This window comes from Silene latifolia, chromosome 1 (genome assembly GCF_048544455.1).
Source record: "Silene latifolia isolate original U9 population chromosome 1, ASM4854445v1, whole genome shotgun sequence".
In the NCBI taxonomy this organism is placed as follows: domain Eukaryota; kingdom Viridiplantae; phylum Streptophyta; class Magnoliopsida; order Caryophyllales; family Caryophyllaceae; genus Silene; species Silene latifolia.
In genome coordinates this window covers 16,285,024-16,303,025 of record NC_133526.1, presented here as the reverse complement: position 1 = coordinate 16,303,025, position 18,002 = coordinate 16,285,024, and the positions used below count along the sequence as shown (strand labels likewise).

The window sequence follows — 18,002 nt, the reverse complement described above, 5'->3', positions numbered from 1 at the left end:
ATCTACTATACACCACCAATCAAATTTCGGCATATTGAGGAATCAAATATTAATCATGGAAGGAATATGGGAGATATTTAAGGGAAAATTTTCCACCATTGGAGGAAAAAAAAATTAGGAGTATATTAGTTTTAATATTTGTTTAATAATTACAGTATATATTTACCATAATTAAAGATAATATTATAACTTAACAAAATATTTATCCATATCTTTTAAATTTTCTATACCAAAACTTATCAACATAAAGTTATACGGTTACTTTAGTTAAAAAAAAAAAAAAAAAAAAAAAAAAAAAAAAAAAAAAAAACTTACTGAACAATCATACGGGTCGTTTACTTCTTTTAAACGTATAATAACATCAATGAATCGATTTCATTTGATTACATATGAACTAATAACGTCGAATATATATATATTAATAACATTATTTACTCCATTTGTTTTGCTCTAATAGCGGTCAATGATCCAATGATTCAATTTGGTTGCTAGCGGATGACGACATGGGTAGTAGACGCAGCCAGCGGTACAACACTTTTTTGTTAAGGAAAAAATCAGTAAAAGAGGAAAGAATGAGAATATTATTTTAAAAAATAATGGTATAAAAATATACTAATAATAATTTGGGAAAAAAAAATTAAAATTTGATTTTCTAAATTTTGTTTCCAAAATAGAATAAATGAAAATTGAAAAAAATTCTATTTCATACCTCCACAATTGTCATGTGTCATAATATTACTCGCAGTGTATAGTAGATTCTATACACTGAGTGTAACCGTACCCTTTTCGGAGTATCATGATAGGTATGAATGATCAAATCATATACAAATGGTTTTTTTGTCACACAACCTTTAAAAAAAAAATATTTCCAACACCACCTTTTTTTAAAAAAGTTTGTCAAACACAACATTTAATAATTTTTGTCAAATTTATACCCCGCAAGTGCACGGTTGTCGTACACTATTGATGGTCGATCCCACAAGGAGTTGGTAGACTACTAATCGTTCTAATCCTTGAGCTGAGCTAAGTCGACAATATAAAGGTGAGGGTATTATTCTAACAACTAGGCTAAACAATATAAAAGGCAATTAAACAAGAGAAGAAGAGATAAGCAAGAAAAGATTAAGGTGTAATTCAAATGATTAAAAAGCCTAGAACTCGGTTCTCCCACAACCATTCGTAATTCCACCTCGCGATTCCCTAGGCTAACTATAAGGGTAGACAAGTAAGGGGGAGATGGCTCTAATTCGCCTACTAACTCCCTCTCGGACTCATAATAGGACACTAGCTCTACCCACCAACCCCCCTCTCGGGTTCGAAGGTCGGAATCCCTAACTCAACACCCAACTACCCCAAAAACATGCATTTTTCCAAGGTAGTCAAGTATTTGGTCAAGGTCACTAAGCACTCATCGTATTCCGGGTCATCCCACTCCTCCTCTTAGAGGTCGATTTCAAACACTAGCCTAGAGGTACCCTCCCTTGGTTCTCCCTTTCGGTCTCAACCTAGGTTAGTGATAAGACCAATTTCCGGGTATCCAATTCACAACCTAACCAACTCTCGTTGGTGGACAAGGGTTACAAATCGACACTACCCAAAATCAATCCATAAACCAAATCAATCCTCTCACTACTACAGATACAGGCTATAACAACGGTTAAAAACCGTTGTTATATAAAAAAGCGGACGTTGTTAAAGCGTCCGTTGTAAAAGGTTTTAAAAACGGTTGGTTTTTTTAAGGAACCCGTTGTAGCTATATGACGATATAGCAACTGCTGAACGGAACATCCAAATAGCCAAGGAGGAGAGGATGGATATCATAGAGGAGAATAAGACCCTCTATGAAAATATAAGAATTGCATTTTTATTAATGTAATTTTTTTTTTAATTTATGTATTATATATATATATATATATATATATATATATATATATATATATATATATATATATATATATATATATATATATATAGATAGAGAGAGAGAGAGAGAGAGAGAGAGAGAGAGAGAGAGAGCAAAGTTCTTCTAAGTCCCTTTTTTTTTGAGTCCATAAGTCCCTCCCACAACCCTTGGATCATGCATGGTGGAAGGTTGAGATTGAAAGCAAAAACACTTAACACTAATGAATTCACTTCTCTCTCTAGTTTTAATAATACATTCACTAATTCATTATCATACACAATTAACACTATATTTTGTCTTATACTTCAAAGTTTATGAAAATTTTGTTAACATTTTTCATGTTTCGGTTTTTTTCGTTTTTTTTGTTTTCGAGACAAGTTTTCGACTATTTCGTTTTTTTCGTTTTTTTTTTTTCGAGACAAGTTTTCGACATTTTAGGATTTTACGAGTGTAATTTTAAGGAATATTTTCGAGAATTTATACAAGTTTAACTTCAATCTTTTCCGAGTGATTTTAACGAATAATATTTTGAATTTTTGTCATTTTATCACAAGTTATTGTAATTTAGCATTTTACAAGTGTTATTTTAACGACAAAAAGTGTTATTTTAGTCCAGGTAAGTGTAATTTCAGTCCAATGAGATTGTTATTTTTAGTCAAGGAGAATGTAATTTTAGTCCAGAAAAGTGTAATTTTAGTCCAGAAAAGTGTAATTTTAGTCCAGAAAAGTATAATTTCAGTCCACTGAGAATGTAATTTTAGTCCATTGAGAGTAACATTAGTCCAATGAGAATATGAGAATATGATAGAGGTGATCATGGGCCGGGCCAATGCGGGCTTGGGCCGGGCCCTTCTAACAAAAGCGGCCCATTTGTGTGGGCTGGGCGGGGTCGGCCCAGATGTGTGGGCTTATTTAGCAAGCCCAAACCCGGCCCTTATGGGCTAATGCGGGCTTTTGGGCCTAAATGGGCTTTTTCAGGCCCTAAAATTTACGACTTACCCTAGGAAATAATTAGCGTAATAACTCCAGTTACAACTTTTAAAACATACATAGTGTATAAAATTGCACAAAATATGATGAAATGCATATTAATTGCTCTCTAAAATAAAATAATGACAAAAATCGCCACTTTAGAATGCTTAATCATGCATTCTTAGATATGATTTATGTTATGTATACTTGGTTTTATAAATCTAAAAAAATATACTTGAGTTTGTAAAGACTTCAGTATAACTTTAACGCTACTTTAATAGGTTTTATTAGAAAAAATATTCATTATTAATAAATATGGGTCGGGTCGGGCCAAAATTTAGGCCAAACGCTTGGCCCAAACCCGGCCCCAAAATATTTTGGGCCTTTTTAGGCCGGCCCATGGGCTTTTTTGGGCCAAAAGTAAAGGCCCAAGCCCTTCAAAAAACCGGGCCGGGCTGGGTAGGGCCAATGGGCTTGGGCCATTTGATCAGCTCTAGAATATGACAAGTCCATGGAGAATGTAACATTAGTCCAATAGTAGTAAGTGTAATTCTAGCAGAAAAAGTGTAATTTTAGCCGAAAAAAGTGTTATTCTAGCAGAAAAAAGTATAATTTTAACAAAAACAAAAAGTGTAATTCTAATGGAGAAAAGTGTAATTTTAACAGAAAAAAGTGTAATTTTAATGAAGAAAAGTGTAATTTTAACAGAAAAAAGTGTAATTCTAACAACAAAAAATGTAATTCTAACAACAAAAAGTGTAATTTTAGCCGAAAAAAGTGTAATTTTAGCCAAAAAAAGTGTAATTTTAATGAAAAAAAAGTGTGATTCTAACGAAAAAAGTGTAATTCTAACAACAAAAAGTGTAATTTTAACAGAAAAAAAGTGTAATTTTAGCCGAAAAAAGTGTAATTTTAGCCGAAAAAATGTAATTTTAATGAAAAAAAGTGTGATTCTAACGAAAAAAGTGTAATTCTAACAACAAAAAGTGTAATTTTAACAGAAAAAAGTGTAATTTTAGCCTAAAAAAGTGTAATTTTAGCCGAAAAAATGTAATTTTAATGAAAAAAAGTGTGATTCTAACGAAAAAAGTGTAATTCTAACAACAAAAAGTGTAATTTTAACAGAAAAAAGTGTAATTTTAATGAAGAAAAAGTGTAATTTTAACAGAAAAAAGTGTAATTTTAATGAAGAAAAAGTGTAATTCTAACAGAAAAAAGTGTAATTTTAAAACTAGATCTAACTTTTTCATTTGTTTTTTTGTTTTGCAAAAAAAATCAATACTCCACCATCACAACTTTACTCGAAAAAAATGATATTATGTGAGATCTAAAATTTTAAAAAATCAAACTAAAAATGCATGGATGAACCACCGCCACCAAATCAGAAAAAAAAATATTAAAAACATGAATGATTCACCAAATCAGAAAAACAAAACACAAACAAAAAAAAAATTGGAAGGAGATCTTTAAAAACGAGTCAACGCCCTCAAATCAGAAAAACAAAACACAAACAAAAAAAAAATTTGAAGGAGATCTGAAAAAACGAGTCAACACCACCTCCATCAACATCCAACAACACCACCAACGCGCCATGACGTCACCATCACCAACAAAGAAACAAATACGAGAGGAGAGGAAAAGACGGCAGCCTTGGGTGTGGTGTAGCGTGATGGTTGTGTCTGAAAAATCGCGGGTCAGATCTGAAAATAAGAAAGGAGAAGGTGGTGATCGGTGGGCGGCTGGTGGTAGGTGGGAAGTATGTTTGGTATGGGCGGTGAGAGAGGAAAAGGAGAAGGGGTTGTTGGTGGATGCCGTTGGTGGTAGAAGGGAGGTCGGGTGTGGTGTAGCGTGATGGTTGTTATGTCGGTTGTGGAGAGGACGCGGTGAAGTGGTGGGTAGGTTGGTGGGCCGTGGTAATGGTGGGCCGGGTGGGTGGTGGTGTGTGGGACGGTGGTGGGGAGGTACGTGGTGGTTGTTTGTGTGATGGTGAGTGGGAGGGTTGGCTGTGGGGGTGGCGGTGGGGGGGTGGTGCCCGGTGGGAGGTTTGGTGAGGAAGAGGGCGGGATTTTTTTTATTTTTTAGGATTTGAAATTGTTTGGTTTTTTTTAGAGAGGAGAGGTTTCTGAGAGTGAGAGGTTTTGAGAGAGAGTGTGAAAGGATATTGTGTGGATGAGAGATAAGTAGGTGGGAGGAAAAATGTATATATATTAAATTAGTGAATAATTAGGATTAATTAGTGTGGTAGTGAGAGAGTGGGTTTTGTTAGCTTTAATCCCCTTATTTTTGCTTTTAATCTCAGCCCTCCAACTTCTTCATCTAAAGGCTCACAATGAGACTTATGGACTCAAATGTAAGACATGGACTCACTTGATCTTTACACTATATATATATATATATATATATATATATATATATATATATATATATATATATATATATATATATATATATATAGATTTAGGATCCGGTGAGAACGATCACTCGGTGAGAACGGTGAGAACATACTAATACACTAGCCCAATTATTTACACGCTGCCACTTATTAACAACAAACAAAATCCTAAATTAATATTCCTTATCCCCCGATCCACCACCACCGCCACCACCAGCAAACATTCCGACCAGCCACCGCCGATCACAACCACCAGCAAACATTCCGACCAGCCACCTCCGACCACCACCACCATCATCAGACGCCGGTTATTGCTTGACCACCATCCCACGGTCGTTCCCTTTGCGACACAACTCCTCCCCGGTTCTCTTTCTCTTCTCCATCTCCACTCCGGTCACCGACACACTAACCCTAATCATCATTAACTGTCGTTGTCGGCCGCCGCCGATAGTTACCTCTAGCGAAGTCGGCAAACCGTCGGCAAACATCCTCGATGCTGGCGCACCTCCGACACTATCCTAATTACATCCATTATCCTCTCTCTTACTCTAAGTTCTGGTGCATTTTATCTCGTCTAGTGAGGTTGACGGTGTCGTCGAAGGTGGTTGTAGTGTCAAGGGCATCGACATCCAGTGTGTGTACGATTATATGCCGGCGAGAAAATGTGTAATTGGAAATTCGTGTGTACATCAGTACATTCTGTGTGTGTAAATCATTATGCGATTTTTGTACAAATCTGTATCTATCGCATTTACAGGTATGCATTTTCTCACATGGGTGATCCTCTCCAAATTGGTTAGTTTGATTGGCGGGTGTAATTGGTTAGTTTAATGGGTTAGTGTTATTATCGATATAATGAATTAGTTAGATAATTAAGGGTGTATTTGTTTTATAGATACATTAAAACTATTATTAGATACATTAATTTTACTATTAGATACATTAATTATAAGTGGAAAAAAATGTATCTCGGATGAAAAAATATGTATCTTCATCGTTAGAAAATGTACCTACAACTTAGTTAAAAAAAAAAAACAAGTGTATTTTGACATATTTCAATGTATCTCGTTGAGAACACATTAGATAAATTAAAATACGGAGTATATGTTATATACACTTTTGTTTTGCCAAATCTTAGCTTAACTTTGTGATATTTTAGGTTCACATTTTACATAAATTGTAGGTACGTTTTATAATAAAGCAGATACATGTTTTTCTATCCTAGGTACACTTTCGCCTAAATAAAATTATACCTAAAATATATTAAGAGGTGCACTAAATATATTAGTAGAAACACATAATACATATTATGCATTGAAAAATATAGCAATAATGATATAAAATCAATGTAAATTGGTATCCAAAAGGAAAAGACGTAAGACTGAGAACAATGTAGAAATATGAAGCATTGGAATCATTTGACTTTAGCCAATTAAATGAATTAACAAACATTGAGTCACGATCTAGAAATCGAAACTTGACTAATCACAAAAATCAATTATGAACTCAAAATACACTAAATCACATAAATAGGCACACCAAATTTCGACCAACATTTCATTATCAAGTTCGTTATCAAGTCGCTCAATCTACCCCCGCATTTAGGCTTTCCACCAAATTGAGCCACCACGGATCCGCCAAAGAACCACCCACGCCCGGATCTACTAGCACCGGTAACCAACGGCGTGGTGGACCGAGTAAGAAAACGATCGAAATAGGGAGAAAGTGAAAAGGCGATGAATCGAATGGGTGACCGTGGTCGATCGGAGTTGGTCATCGGTAGTGCACGGGAATATGCGGTGGTCGCCTGAGGTATCACGGCAACACCACTCGCCTAACGGCGGCGCCAAGTGAGGAGAGTGGGGATAAGAGTTGTGGAAGGGAGGTTAGGGATTGAGGAGGGAAGAATACAAAGTGCCATCGGTGCACCGGTGATCTTTGCCATAGTGCATGGTGTCGCCGGAATTGTGGTGGTGTCGCCGCCAATGAGGGTGGTGGTGCGGCCCACCGTGAGTGAGTGGTGTGGTGGTGAGATATTAAAGGGGATGGGTGACGGGAGTGTGTTGAGTAGTGGGGATATTTTGATTAAATAAATACCCTTAGATTGTTTTTAATCCTATGGTTCATGTATGTTCTGTTCTCCGTTCTCATGAGTGTTCGTTCTCTCACCGATCTTGACTATATATATATATATATATATATATATATATATATATATATATATATATATATATATATATATATATATATATATATATATATAGAGGTGGGATCCGGTGAGAACGATCACTCGGTGAGAACGGTGAGAACGACCTTCATAACTAAATTTCACGCGCGTCACTTTTGCTCACAAAGTCACACAACCAAACTAGATCTGTCCCAATCTTATTCACATCACTACCCTTCAAATTCCCCCCATCATCACCTACCACCCTACCGTCGCCTTCTACTACTCCCGTCATCGCCGACGAGAAAGATCAACAACTCCGTCAAACTCCCTACTTCCCCGATTCGCACAACTACTCAAGACCCCACGCACGCAGAAGCCAAGCAAGTCGTCCGTCATCACCGATCGTCCCTAATGTCGGCACTAACTCCGGCGACCAATTAGGATTTTTATCCTACCCCAACTTTCCTGTTTATCATTTCAATACCATTACTCATATTCGTTGTCGTCGACGACGAGTTCCAATTCAACAAAGTGACGACACATCACCGGCGACTATCACAAGCGATGACGCATCCCTGTAAACAACCACGCACTATTGAAAATGAAGATTGGATATTAATAACTTAATTTTCTTTGGTTTTATGTGTTGATGCCTAAGAATTGGGGGTTGTTCTTTCTTCTTTGGTATGATGAGAATGGTGGTCTCGTTGGTGTGAATGGCGGAGTTGATTGATGGGTGAGTTATTGTGATTGAAGCGAGGATTAATGGTGGTGATGGTGGTTAAATGGTGGTAGGCGAGTTGTCGGGGTAATGGGTTGGTGATTGTGAATGAGAATGGGGATGAATGACGGGTGGACGGGGAGATGGTGTGGGTAGAGGATGATGGTGCTGATGTTGGATTCGGGTTGGTGATGGTGCTCGAATGTGGCTGAAGTTGGTGACATGAAATGGTGGTGGCTGGTGGTTTTGGGTCAATTGAATGATGGTGATGTCGGAGGGTGAAATGGTGATGGAGATTTGAGTGCGCAAATGGGTAAAGGAGTTGCGGAAGTTGAGTGTAATGGTGGCGATCAGTGGTGCGAGTGGTTTGTTAATGGAGGTTGAATTGATGATGATGGTGAATATGATGAGACGATGGAACGAAATGCAGACTTTTGAATAATTGAAGGTCAAAGGTTACCTTTGTCTAAAAAAGAAGGTCAAAGGTTGACCTTCATTCCCCTTTTGTTTTGTCTTGTAGTTAGTTTTGACCCGTCTTCATTTGTTTACCTCTCGATTTTCCGTCTTTATTCCTACAAAAATTGAAATAATAAAGAACAGTGACAAATTCTTCAATAATAACAATTATTCGCAATAATATTAATTATTTATAACTAAATAGTAAAATGAGCTATTAATCGATTAGAGTAAAAATGTACCTAGAATTGAAAAAAGTGTATCTATATTCTTAAAAAGTGTATATAGAAACCTCAAGTAAAAAATGTAACGTATCTGAGATTTGGCCAAAAAAAAAAATATTCCTTATGTATAAACATCTATTCAAGTCTAATGTGCATCCACGATACATTTTATTGTATCTGAGATTTTGTTAAAAAAGTGTATCTACAGTTTCAAAAAATGTATCTAGAATTGTGAAAAAAGTGTATCTACGTCTCTAGGATATGTTTAATAAAAAGTGTTGCTACGATAGTCAAAAGTGTATTTAAGATTTGGTAAAAAAAAAATCTGGTAAAAAGTGTACCTACGTTACTCAAAAGTGTATCTGAGATTTGGTAAAAAAAAAAATGTATCTACATTATTAAAAAGTGTATATAGAATTCTGATAAAAAGTGTACCTACGATAGTCAAAAGTGTATCTGAGATTTGGTAAAAAAAAAAAATTTAAAAAAAAGTGTATCTACATTATTAAAAAGTGTATATAGAATTCCGGTAAAAAGTGTATCTACGATAGTCAAAAGTGTATCTGAGATTTGGTAAAAAAAAAAAAAAAAAAGAAAAAAAAAAGTCGTATCTACATTATTAAAAAGTGTATATAGAATTCTGGTAAAAAGTGTACCTACGATAGTCAAAAGTGTATCCGAGATTTGGTAAAAAAAAAAAAAAAAAAAAAAAAAAAAAAACAAGTGTTCCTTGTATATATTTCTAAAATGTATATAGTGGTGCGTTCTCACCGTTCTCACCGAGTGATCGTTCTCACCGGATCCTAGATATATATATATATATATATATATATATATATATATATAGAGGCCGGATCCGGTGAGGCACCTCATTATGGCGAGGCGGCCGGTCTCACCAAATTGTTACATTGGACTGATTTCCAATTGTTCATCACCGGAAATTTGGGGTCTTTCATAATCTTTTCATTTAGGCCAAAATACTTCCTCTCTCTAAACTAAAACACACACAGGCCCAAATTCTTTACCATCTTCTTTAGTTTACACAAATTACAAATTCTCTCACTACAAAAACAACAAAACAATTTCGCGCAAAGTTCCCCAAATTTTTCGTTTTCGGAGAATCAAAGCAGTGATTTTCATCAAAACAACATCGAATTAAGCAATTTCAGAAGAAGATTTCATCAAATTAAGCAATTTCAGCAAACGATTTCGAGCAATTTTGAGGTAATTTTATAAGATTTCGAGCAATTTCAGCAAAAGATTTACAAAAGATTTCATCAAATTATGCTATCTTAAGATGCCTAATTGGTAAGTAGCGGCTACAAAAAAGTCACAAATTAGTAAACATTGATTTCAAATAACAATACATATGGCTTGGATAATTCTAAGAGTAGATACCGAGATCCTGATTACAATAGTTGAAGTTAGGCATAAAACCCATTCAAAAGGGGAAAAAAATAAGGTGTACCTATTCAAGCAGGACTTCGTAGACAGAAAATGAGTATGGATTCGCTATTGATGAATTGTTTACGAATACGAAACTGAGAAATGCATAGAGGCGAATGAGGGCATTCTATGTTTGATGTTTTACAGCTTAGTTTCTATTTCAGGAACTTTATAGTAGAATTTTTTGCTGTTACTTTTTAGCTTTTTTTCCTTATTTGGTGAATCTCAGACCTTATTTTGTGAATCTCAGACCTTGTACAGTGAATCTGAGAGCTTGTTTTGTGAAACTTGGTCATCATAAGTGGTTAAAATCACCTATTTTGTTCTTTGCCTTATTTTGTGAATCTCAGTCCTTATTTTGTGAATCTCATACCTTATTTAGTGAATCTTAAGGCTTGTTTTGTGAAACTTGATCATCATAAGTGGTTAAAATCACCTATTTTGCTCTTTTCTTTATTAGGTGAATCTCAAACTTTGTTTTGTGAATCTCAGACCTTGTTAAGTGAATCTTAGAGCTTGTTTTGTGAAACTTGGCCATCATAAGTGGTTAAAATCACGTTTTTTGCTCTTTTCCTTATTTGGTGAATCTCAGACCTTATTTTGTGAATCTCATATCTTATTCAGTGAATCTTAAGGCTTGTTTTGTGAAACTTGATCATCATAATTGGTTAAAATAACCTATTTTGCTCTTTTCTTTATTAGGTGAATCTCAGACTTTGTTTTGTGAATCTCAGACCTTGTTCAGTGAATCTTAGAGGTTGTTTTGTGAAACTTGGTCATCATAAGTGGTTAAAATCACGTTTTTTTGCTCTTTTCCTTATTTGGTGAATCTCAGACCTTATTTTGTGAATCTCATACTTTATTTAGTGAATCTTAGGGCTTGTTTTGTGAAACTTGGTCATCATAAGTGGTTAAAATCACCTTTTTTGCTTTTTTCTTTATTCGGTGAATCTCAGACTTTGTTTTGTGAATCTCAAATCTTGTTTAGTGAATCTTAGAACTTGTTTTGTGAAACTTGGTCTTAAAATCACCTTTTTTGCTATTTTCCTTATTTGGTGAATCTCAGCCCTTATTTTGTGAATCTCATACCTTATTCAAATTTTAAATGCATATAATGTGCCTTATACGGTCATCGACGGAACTAGTTTGTCTTCAGATCATTAGAATTGGTTTTTCGCGCTTTATAATCCGTAACTATAACTATGTTATCATAATAGCATATTGTGTTATAATACCTGGCTTTTGTGTCACAGAATATTATTTGGCTCTATGGAATAACGTAACAAGTTAATAGAATAACACGGTTACTCTATGTGATAACATGACAAGTTACTGGAATAACACTACACGCTCTTTGGAATAACATGAGAAACATATGACTCGAATACTCGGGTGAAGTGGTGACTTATAAACTTAGCCATTACATCAACTGTAGTGTGTTGGTGGAATATTCAGTTTCTACTAAACTAGCTCATTAGCTCAATTGGTAGAGCATTTGTGCAATTGCACAAAGGATGTAGGTTCAATTCCTACATGAGCTTCTATTATCAATATATGTAACATAAGTGTTACTTTATCAAATAAACAGTGTTATTATATATACGAAACAATGTTACATTATCAAATAACTAGTGTTATTCTTAGCTAGCATCACTTTGTTCGATAGTTATTGTTACCACATAGAACAACTAATGTTACTACAAAGTGTAACTAGTGCTTTATATATGTTCGTCTATGTGGGGCTCGAACCCACACAATGTGCAATAACACATTGCTCTACCTTTTGAGCTAATAGACGACAATGGCCAAATCCGATATGAAAGTAGACAATTATAAATCACTGTAGAATCTGAGAAGTGTTCCCTTAATGTTTGTTGAATAAGATTATCGGTTGCGGTGTCGTCGATCTTTGTGGCTTCATCAAGAACCAGTACTTTACTTCTCTTAAGAAGCACCCGGCCTAGACACACTAGCTGCCTCTGGCCCATACTCCAATTCTCACCATTTTCCGAAACTGCAGTAGTTCAGAATGTGAACATGTATCAGGAAAAGATTACATTCACCATAAATTGAAATTTGATTACGAAACCAACCTATTGAATCAAGCTTTCCGTCTTTCTTTCTGACTTCATCCCCAAGCTGGCACTTGTCAAGGGCCTAAAGCAATCACAACATTCATTAGCTACATGAAAAATACAATTACTCCGTCTCAATCATTTAAGCACCGGTAATTTCTAAAAAGAAAAATGTTACCTCCCATATTTGATCATCACTGTACTCTTCAAGCGGATCCAAGTTACTTCGGACAGTCCCTTCAAACATAGTAGGATCCTGTGGGATAATACTTAATCTGGATCGTAAATCATGTAGCCCAATTGAACATATGTTTAACCCATCCAACATAATCTGTCCGAAAAGAGGCTCAACAATGCGAAAGCGATTGCCGAATTAGGGTCGATTTACGCGCGATTCTTCCTACGATGCCAGTCTTTTTTCCTCCATAGAAGGTACATGAAATACCCTTTAACACAAGGGGCATATGTGGAGCATAACAGGTTTCCAGTCGTAAACTAAGCATTAACTCCGATCATGTTAATATAAAGCTTAACAAAAATGAAAATTTTCAGATGAGAGTGAAGTTAACCTTAAGGTCTCTAATTTCGAGTTCTCCGTGAGAAAGCCAGGATGTGTCTGGCCTATTCTCTTCGACAACAAGTGGAGGCTCACTTGATATAGAAGTGTATTGAAGGATTCTCTCAACTGATATGATTTTATTCTCCATATTGCATAAATTCCGCATCACCCAAATTGACCTTGTATCATGTTGATTGAGTCCATATGTGACAGAGAGACCAGCAATTCCTGAATAAAAATATAAATTTAGGTTGGGTCATTTGAGTCGAGTCAGTTTTGCCACGTCTAGTAATTAGCAGTGGGGTTTCATGACAATATTAATTAATGTAGTACCACTTGGATCTGACATACCAGGGTCAATCAATCCGACTGGAAAGGATACAAGAAAGATCAGTGAAAAGGCAAATGTAATTGACGACAACAAGTCCAAGCGAAGGCAAAGCCATTCCATTGCGACAAACAGAGTAAAACTTTGGTCTTGAATATCCATTAATAAGCTCAATACTTGTTTTACAGAATCTTGATTCCGATTGAAGCTCGAATTGTTGTCGCTCCCGATATAGTCTCGAGAAAAGTCTTTGGATCACCTGGAGCTTTAGTAATTCCACTCAATCGACAAAGTTCTCGTGCTGATGGTATATAATGTTGCTGCATGAAAAAATGAACAAAGTTAAGTTGCCTGGTACCACACGCAGATGACAAGTCTCAAGGTTAATCAATCATATTACCTGGTACCACACGCAGATTGCAGTGACAGGTATGAAAATTATGAAAACCTGCCAAGCGACTTGTGACATCACCACAATAATTCCCAACAGTTGAATCAAAGAGAACGCAAATGCACCAACTTGAGTCGGAATAGTCATATCAACAAAGACACTTTGATCGTAGATGCCCGAATCACATACAACAAAATTTAGCAGATTACTGCACCATATTCATGAGAAAGGAGGATCAAGGGAAGTGTACATACCCGATTTAAGATCCGCCCACTTGGAGTAGCATCAAAAAACGACATTGGAGCACGTAAGATGCACGAGTGCATCTTACTGAAAAGAACATTCGCAGTCTTGTATGCTGCGGTCACAAGTAGGGTTGCCCTTGCAAGGATACAAAAGGCACTTCCAATGGCTAAACCGACATAAACTAATAGCAGAGTTTTACCATCCACAGCGGGTTTAGCATCAGCTGATACAGGGGTTGCCCAAGCCATCCAATAGTTACTTAAGATTTGAAGAACCTGAAACAGAATCTGAGAGAATAATATGAAGGGCACCAAAGCTCCCCATATCTTTGTTGTTATAAACTTCCAATAAACTGAAAGTCCAACTCGCCTTTCTCCCTCTCTTCATCTTGCACAAGTTGGGCTTCAGGCGCAACTACATCATCGGCTTTTCCTCCGTCGAAGTAATGGTTTCATCCTTTAAGGATTTATCATCACTATGAGACACATGAACTACCGGCTTTTTGCTTTTGTGCTCAATGCATCAAGGGCAGACAAGGCTTGCTCATGTGCTCCAACAAGTTCCATGAAGTCGGTTCCTAAAGCAAGTATGTCATTGTACTTTCCGGCTTGCAATATCCTCCCTTCTTTCATGACCTTAATATCACAAGTTTCGAGTGATTAAATAGGTACACACAAATAATATGCAACAATATGACAAAGCAAAACATTTTTGCGATTTCTCACCAAGATCAGATCTGCAGTAGGCAAGAATTCAACTTGGTGTGTGACATATACTACAGTCTTGGACTTTAAAAGCTCAAGCAGACACTCCTGCGATCAAGAAACTCGTCAACAACAAATACTTGTGACATCACCACACTGGCAGTCATCTGTTTAAAGTAGACAATTATAAGTCACACTAGACCTAATCTTGTGAATCTTGGACTTGATTTTGAGACTTGGGGATTATCTTGTGAATGTTGGACTTAATTTTGTGAATCTAGGACCCAATTTTGTGAAACTGGGCGAGGAGAGTTTGTTGTACAATCCACTGATGGTGACTCCACGAATCCAACCCAATTACTAGCCACGAATATAGACAGCATTTTAGTTTTCTATTCAAACTTCCTACCCCTCTCCCAAGCAATACACACCCCCAATTCCCTTATAAATTCAATCAATAATCACTCCTACAAAATAATTTAATAATCACACAAACTAACCCAAATCACATACAAAATGGGCATGGTATTCGGTAAAATCTCAGTCGAAACCCCAAAATACGAAATCCTTAACTCAACACCCGACTACGAAATCCGTAAATTTCCACCCTCAGTAGTCGCGGAAATAAAATACCACCCGTCTGAAATGAAAAAAAACGACAAAGACGGGGGATTCACCATCTTAGCCCAATACATTGGTGTATTCGGCAACATCATCGGAAAATAATAGCTCGAAAATGCGTTGTAGGCGTCGAAGATGACTGAAATGCGATGAAAATGGTGATGAGAATAAAAAAAAAACTGAAGAAACTGGAGGTTGAAGATGAAATTGACAAAGAGAGAGAAAGATGAAAGTGAAAAAAGAGTTGAGTAATTGACTGTAGAATTAGGGGGAATGGGCATCGTGAGGTTTTAATTAGCGGGACGTGGCACAATCTGGTGCATTCATTTGTTTTTATCAGATGGTAGGGATGGGTCCAGCCGCCTCACCCTAAGAAGGGTGCCTCACATGATTCAATCTCTATATATATATATATATATAGAGAGAGAGAAAGAGAGAGAGAGAGAGAGAGAGAGAGAGAGAGTGAGAGAGAGAGAGAGAAGAGATCAACTAAGGCCAAAAGATATATTAAGTCCATAAGTTCTATTATTAGCCATTGGATGGAGGGAGATGGAGGGATGAGATCAACCCCAAAAAAGTGTGTTTATAAGCTAATCTCACCATCTCTCTCCTCATTCACTAATCCACTCTAATTAATCACTAATTTACTATATACTCCCTCCTATTCTAAATAACTGTCCCATTTGCCATTTCCGTCTATTCACATAACTGTCCCATTTGCCATATTTGGACATGGTTTCTTACTTTCCTACCCTTAGCTCTTTTCTTTATTTACCACCCCAACCACCCATAACCCATCATATTCAATACTTTTCATTATTTAACTCATATATTCTTACCCCTACACAATAATTTTCATTATTTTAACTATATTCCTTAATTTTCGTGTCATTGTCCAAATGGGACACTTATTCGGAATAGGAGGGAGTATTTGTTTTCCACTCATCCATTTCTCTTTCATCTTACACATTTCATTTATCTCTTCTCTCAAACTCTAAAAAAAAACCCCAAATAAATAAAAAAAAAAACCCAAAAATCCAAATAAATAAAAAATCCAAATAAATCAAAAAACTCAAATAAATCATTCATTCCTCTCTTCCTCATTCACCACCACCCACCACCACCCCACCCGACACCAACTAACCACCCACTAACCCGCCGCCGCCAACCCACCGCCGCCGCCCCACCGCCGCTGACTTTTTTTTTTTTTCAACTCGTTTTTTTTTTTTTTTTCATTTTGTGTTAATTTGTATGTTTTGAGTTGTTTTTTCCATTCATTATTTTTTTTGTCTTTTATTTTATTTTAGTTTTCTTTTATTTTGTTAGTTCTCATTTTTTATTCATTTTCTTAAATCTCTTCTTGTTATACGTTTTTTTTAAGATTTCGTGTTTTAAATCTCGTTTTTTTTTTTTGTGAGATACTTTTTTTCATCTAAGACAAAAATGGACTAAAGTTATACAAAAATGAATCAAAGTTATACAAAAATAGACCAAAGTTATACAAAAAAAGACTAAAGTTATACAAAAATTGGACTAAAGTTATACAAAAATGAACCAAAGTTATACAAAAATGAACCAAAGTTATACAAAAATGGACTAAAGTTATACAAATATGGATTAAAGTTATACAAATATGGGCTAAAGTTATACAAATAAGGACCAAAGTTATACAAAAATGAACCAAAGTTATACAAAAATGAACCAAAGTTATACAAAAATGGACTAAAGTTATACAAATATGGATTAAAGTTATACAAATATGGGCTAAAGTTATACAAATAAGGACTAAAGTTATACAAAAATGGACCAAAGTTATACAAAAATGAACCAAAGTTATACAAAAATGGACTAAAGTAATACAAACATGAACCAAAGTTATACAAAAATAGACCAAAGTTATACAAAAAAAGACTAAAGTTATACAAAAATTTGACTAAAGTTATACAAAAAATTGGACTAAAGTTATACAAAAATGAACCAAAGTTATACAAAAATGAACCAAAGTTATACAAAAATGAACCAAAGTTATACAAATATGGAATAAAGTTATACAAATATGGACTAACTTTAGTCAATTTTTGTATAACTTTGGTTCATTTTTGTATAACTTTGGTTCATTTTTGTATAACTTTAGTCCAATTTTTGTATAACTTTAGTCCAATTTTTTGTATAACTTTAGTCCATTTTTTGTATAACTTTGGTGCATTTTTGTATAACTCTGGTCTATTTTTGTATAACTTTGGTTCATTTTTGTATAACTTTGGTTCATTTTTGTATAACTTTAGTCCAATTTTTTGTATAACTTTGGTTCATTTTTGTATAACTTTGGTTCATTTTTGTATAACTTTAGTCCATTGTTGTATGACTTTAGTCCAATTTTTGTATAACTTTAGTCTTTTTTTGTATAACTTTGGTCTATTTTTGTATAACTTCAGTCCTTTTTTGTATAACTTTAGTCCATTTTTGTATAACTTTAGTCCTTATTTGAATAACTTTTGTCCTTATTTGAATAACTTTTGTCCTTATTTGAATAACTTCAATCATTTTTTGTATAATTGTAGTCCAAATTTGTATAACTTTAGTCCAAAATTGTATAACTTTAGTCCTTATTTGTATAACTTTAGTCCTTATTTGTATAACTTCAGTCCAAATTTGTGTAATTTTAGTCCAAAATTGTATAACTTTATTCCATAAGAGTACAACTTCAGTCCAAAATTGTATAACTTTAGTCCAAAAATGTATAACTTTAATGCACGCAGTGTATAACTTTAATAGACAAGATGTATAACTTTAA

At 35.1% G+C, this 18,002-nt stretch overlaps 1 pseudogene; it reads right to left on the bottom strand.

Annotated features, from left to right (window-relative positions):
• Positions 1-12,002: 12,002 nt before the first annotated feature.
• LOC141641129 (ABC transporter C family member 3-like) lies at positions 12,003-14,754 on the bottom strand (annotated as a pseudogene).
• Between the last annotated feature and the right edge of the window lie 3,248 nt (positions 14,755-18,002).